Below are 6220 nucleotides of genomic sequence, written 5' to 3' on the forward strand. Positions count from 1 at the left end.
CGTCAACTAGAGAGGAGTGGGCCAAAGATCCACAACTGAGAAGCAGCTGCTTACACACAGAGGTCAGCAGTGTGGGTGGAGTTGTCTAGGAAAATGGGGTAACTTGGAAATGGGGAAACAAACTAGGATTGGAGCAAAAAGCTATAAATATTTAAAATCAGAGTGAAAGGGCCAACGAAAGCAGACTTAGTATTGTTGTCAAAATACCTGTCAGAGATAAAAGAGAAATGGCTTATTGTGTCCATAGTTTCAGAAAATATAGTCCTTCGTTGTGGGGAAGGCATGATGGGGTTCAAACTTGTGGGAAGCAGGAAGTGGAAGGCATGCCCAGACCCGGGGACCAAATAGACTTCCTGCCCTTAGGGATCTACTTCTGCCAGCTGGGCCTCAACTGCCCCATGTTTCTATAACCTCTCCAAACACCACTACCAGCTGGGGAACAAGCCTTTAAATCATGAACCTGTGGGGAACACTTTAGATTCAAACTTAACCAAGATGGAATAATCGAAGAAGAGCAAAACGAAAACAAAAAACAAAACAAAACAAAAAAACAACTGGTGTGCACTGAGGATAGGAAGGCATAAAAGTGGTCCTGTCTGGTGTGCATAATCAAGGTGTGTGTGTAGAATGTTGAAAGAAGATCTTCATATCTGTTGCATCTGGTGATGCTTTGGCTGAGCTGAGCTGAAAGGAGATGACTCAGTGGGAAAGGAGTTTTCTACCAATCCTGATGACCTGACTTCTATCTCTGGAACCCACAGTGTGGAAAGAGAGAACGGACTCCCCCAAGTTGTCCTCTCATCCGCACACATGTCTTGGCATACACACACCTTTGCACATACTCACACAATAAATAAGTAAATGTTAAAAAAACAATTTTTTTTTTTTTTTTTTTTTTGTGAAAGGAGACAGGCAGTACTGCAAGGGACCAAAGACAGGCTGGTGACTAGAGTGCAGCTTGGAATAAAAAGAAAAAAAATAAAAAAAAGAAATGTTGTTTTACGGGATCTTATACAACCCAGGCTGGCCTTAGTAGACAGCAAAAGATAATCTTAAACTCCTGGTCCTCCTGCCTTTACCTTCCAAGTACTGGGATTACAGATGTGTGCCACAAAACATGGCTTGAATTTTTAAAAAGAGGAATACTAGAGCTTGTTTGTCTGTGGCTGGTAATTCTCATGGATGGAAGAGGCCATTAGGCTAGAAGAAAGCCTGAGAATCCAGGAAGAAAGGAAGAGAATGGAATCCAGGGTAGGAGTGGAGGAGGAGAATAAATAGACAGACAGATAGATAGATAGACAGACTGACAGATTGACACATGCTGGTAAAAAGAGTTTTGGTGGTGAAAACATGAGGAAGTTATGTATAGATTTTTGTTGTTTTGTTTTTGTTTTTGAGACAAGGTCTCATATAACTCAGGCTTGCTTCATACTTGCTGTGTATCCCAGTAGATCTTAAACTTTGGATCCTCCTGCCTCTCCCTCCTGAGTGCTGGGACAACAGGTGTAGTTTGGTTTATGCAGTGTTGGGAATTAAGCCCAGGACTTCAAACGTGAATGCTAAGCAAGCACTCTACCAATTCAGCTACATCACCAGCCCCCCACCCCGCCCCACCTTTTCTCTTGAATGAAACAAGTAAAGGCAGCACAGCAGCCAGCATGAAGCTTTGAAGAATGGACATGAAGTTGTTTAAAGAAGTTGGACAGCGAGGGCTGGCAAGGTGGCTCAGTCGGCAAAAGCACTCACCATGCAAACCACACAGCCTGAGTTCAAGCTCCAGAAACATAAAATGCTGGGCATGTGGCCCTCCTTTACAATCCCAGGGCTCCTATGGTGAGATGGGTACAGAGACAGGGGAATCACCTGGAAGCTGAAGGCAGCTAGCTTGTAGAGCAGCAGAGACACAACAAGAGAGACCCCGCCTCAGCAAGGTGGAGAAAGAGAACCAGTTCCTGAAAGCTGTCCTTTGACCTCCACATACAGGATATGACACCCTCACCCATCACTGGCTCCTTCACCACCACCACCATCATCAAGTTAAACTGAAATGTTAGACAGTGAGACCGGGATGTTCATAGACAGATGGTTAGTTGGTAATGAGTACTTGGGTGGTATTTGTGATCACAAAATGAAATTGAAGCCCTATCTGTGTGACTTTCTCTTACTGCATGCTGTGGTGCCAGTTGGAAGAGACAGGTTTGGTGCTCTGCCAAGTCAGAACAGGGGAGTAGCTTTCTGTTGGACCATTTGACCCAGGCCTTCCAGAAGAGTCAAGGTGTGAGGAGCATAGGGATGTCACAGAGCTCATGGGAGGCAGGGGATCCATCAAGCCTCCATGGAGAACATTTTTTTTCTCTGCAGTGGGCTTTGGCATTAGCAAACAGCTGAGGAAGGGCACATACCTGAGAGTCGGTGCTGACACCCAGTGACGGCTCCTCGAAGTGCACTTTGTTGGGCCGGGAGCAGAGTGCCAGGAGGCCTTTCTCAAAGGCCTTGAGCTCTGCCTGTGGTGTCTTGCAGGATTCTCAGCCTGTGTCCTAGCATTCTCAGGGATGAGGAGGCTGCTGTGTGGATGGGTAGCTTGGAGTGGAGTACGAAGACACTCAACGTAATCTGCGGCTGTTAGCACCAGAGCCCAGACCTTTACTTCTCTGCTGGGTCCCTCCTGGCCTGGGATAGTCTTACTTCCTGGATGCTGTGGCATTCTAATGCTCTGTCTGGGTTCAGACAGCTGCCACGCAGTGACAAAGACTCTTCTATTTTACAGCAATCCTGGGGGAGTTTTTCTCTTGGCTGGCTTAAAAGCTCAGTGAGGACTGTCCCCCTTTCCATCACCTCCTAAGAGTGGTCTTTCCTCTGGGTTCCAAGACATCATGCTGTCCCTGACTCTGCTTGTCCCTAGTACTAAGATCTGGTATGGGGGCTGGAGAGATGGCTCAGAGCTTAAGAGCTGTTCTTCCAAAGGTCCTGAGTTCAATTCCCAGCAACCACATGGTGATTCAAAACCATCTATAATGAGATCTGATACCCTCTTCTGACATGTAGGCATACACACAGTACTGAATACTGTACAAATAATAAATAAATAAATCTTAAAAAAAGATGTGGTTTTGTGTAGAGAATCACAGGCTCCTCTACAAGTCTATTGCCCATCTGTTACCTGTCACAAGTCATGGGCTGAGCTTGCAAGCTAAGGAGCTGGATAGCCCTTAGTTAGAGTCTATTAAAAAAAAAAAAAGAAAGAAAGATGTAGGGCTGGAGAGATGCTCAGTAGTTAAGAGCACTTGCTGCTCTTGCACAGGACCTAGGTTCAGTTCCCAGCACCCATGTGTTAGCTTCAAAAGCATCTGTAACTCCAGATCAGGAGGACCCGATGCCCTCTTCTGACCTCTGTGGGCACCCAGGCAGGGATGTGGTGCACTTACATAGGTGCAGGCAGGACACATAAAATAAAATACATCTTTTAAAAACATGTATTTACTATTTTTAGTTATGTGTATGTGTCTATGCTTGTGCACTTGAGTGCAAAGTGCCTAGAGCTGGAGCCGCAGGCGGCTGCCTCATGAGAGTGCTGACCTGGGTCCTCTGCAAGGGAAGTACAAGCTGTTTTTTAAAATTTATTTCGACTGAATTAATTGATTTTATTTTATGTGTATGGATATTTTTTGACCCGTGTATCTATGTGTCACGTACATCCCGGGACTGGAGTTATGGATGGCTGTAAACTGCCACGTGGGTGCTGGAATTTGAACCCTCTGCAAGAACAAATACTCTTAGCCACTGAGCTAGCTCTCCAGCCCCTGTTTGAGCCCCTTCTACCCATGGGAAAAATACAGAGGGTCAACTTAGAGGAACTTCCATTGCAACACCTTTTTGGCTCCATACTTTTTGCTGTTCTGACGTAAGTATTTAAGGCTTTAAAATCAGGTATTTACGTCACACATATGTCATAAGATTGAAGAAGAAAGAGAAAACTCCATAGCAGTGTGATTGCAGAGATAAGGAGATTGTAGGGTCTGGTGTCCTCCTAAGAATGGGGGAACACAGGGAGAGGTGGATATAGAAGAAACACACCAGGCTTAAGGTAGGTTGAATTGGCTTCACATCCCAGCTCTTTCAGTCACCAGCTACAGCAAGCCCCTGACCCTCTCAGACATTCAGTGTCTCTAGGGGATTAATCTATCCCTTCAATAACTATGGAGATGATTGAGATTCTGTATGAAAAGTACTGGCAACAGAGTAGGCACTCAGTAAATGCTATCCTGAAAATTCATATATATATATATATATATATATATATATATATATATATATATATATATCAGGTATACAAAATGATGTATTAGGGAAATTTCTGATGGACCAGGCAGGTACTGTGATAGGGACTTTGTAGAAATTGCAAGAGTATTATATTATAATTACCCCTTAAAATTACCCCTGACTTGACATAGAAAACTAGGACTCCATGAAGTTATTTTAGTGTTTTACACCATGATGTTATTTGGCATTTAGCTTGAAATACATAAGCAGCTCCAGTTCAGTTAGTAGTTTTGTTTAACCTGTGTGACGCTCTGGCTTTGATCCCCAGCACTGTATAAATTGGGTGGGGTGACTCCTGTCTGTAACATCAGTTCTTGGGGGGGTAGAGATAGAAGGGTCAGAAATTGGAGGTCTTCTTTGGGTACATAAGGAGTTTAAGGCCAGGCTGAGGTAGACACTCTGAACATACACAAACCTACAGACTACCTCAAAAAAAAAAAAAAAAATGCAGCACTTATGATTACTATGATGTTGGTAGGTCAAAAGGAACCAGAAATGCAAATGACTTAATTATGGTATTTAATTTATCCTTAAACTAACTGTATGTGCATTAAATAAAATATAGGATGTTATTTCTCCTTCCACACATCTAGCTGTCACTCCTTAAATATTTAAAGTGAGAGAGGTTTCCGTTTGCTCTGAAGTGGGATGTGGCACAGGCAGGAGAGGAAGGCTGTGCAATCTGTAGAGTGTTCCTAGCAGTCTTTTCAAAGTTTCAAGAATCTTTGCCAAGAACCTATCTTCCCACCCTTTCAGTTGTTGTAGTATGAATGACCTAATAACTCCAGGGGAAATCCCTGAAGAGGGTCTCTATGCCCTTTGGCCCAGATAAGTTAACTGAGAGGAAATGCAAACTTGACCCGTAGCCCAGCAGCGACCCTGGCAAGCCCGCCCCCTCTAGCTCTTAACCTTAATACCAGCTTTTCCGGTCTCCCTTGCTTCCTGGTCCTACCCGCTGCACTCCAGCCAGCTCTAGCAGTTGTTTGCTTGAGAGGTTATGTTTGCTGGCTTTGCTCCTGCAAGGTCTCAGAGAAGGCCTGATCTGTGCGTGTGTATGCACAAGCCCCTCCCTGACTGGCGTGGCTCTCCTTGGAAAACCATTTGTCAGTCCATTAGAGGGCCTGGATGTTGAAAACAGACTCAGGGTCCAACCAAAGATTTTAAATTGTGCCCCTTTCATTCAGGCCAACCTTCCTGCTCTGGCCAGCGCAGGTGCCTCGTGCCCAAGAGTTTTCTAGGTGCTTATCCCTCCTGCCCTCTGTCCCCAGGGGCTGCTGAACCATCCAGCAGGACTCCTAGACTGAATATGGGTCTTGAGTTCCTTCTCTGGATGTACCGTGACAGTGACAGTGGCTCAGATTCTCACTCATTCTTTGCATAGTGCTTACTGGGCACCAAGTGCCAGGCACAACTACATACCAGGGTTCAGCAGAGAAACAGGCAGTCTCAGCCCTCACAGACATTAGATTCTGAAAGCGTGAACCGTAGCATCAGTAGTGATATTCTCCGTTAAAAATACACATCCAAGCCTAGAAAACAGGGAGGATGGGAGGTGATTCAGGAGGACTTCTCAGTGGAGGCCTAGGCAGACACCTAAACAGAGGGAGGGAGGAAGCCTCGGATAACAGAGCGAGTGTTCCAGACAGAGGGAATATCTTGGTCTGACATTGAGTAAACAATATGTTTGACCAATTTTTCTGTGCTATCCCATGATGAGCACTTATTTAATTTGGAAAAAAAAATACAAAAGCTTATCCCTTAAACCACTTTTAACTGTGGTGCTCACCACCCTTAAGGCGTTTCCTTAAGGCGTTGCACAGACACCACCACAATCCATCCCCAGCACTTTTTTTTTCTTTTTCATTTTCTTAAACCAAACCTCAGGATCCATTCAACAGTA

This window comes from Psammomys obesus, unplaced genomic scaffold (genome assembly GCF_907164565.1).
Source record: "Psammomys obesus unplaced genomic scaffold, mPsaObe1.curated_primary_1811, whole genome shotgun sequence".
NCBI lineage: Eukaryota > Metazoa > Chordata > Mammalia > Rodentia > Muridae > Psammomys > Psammomys obesus.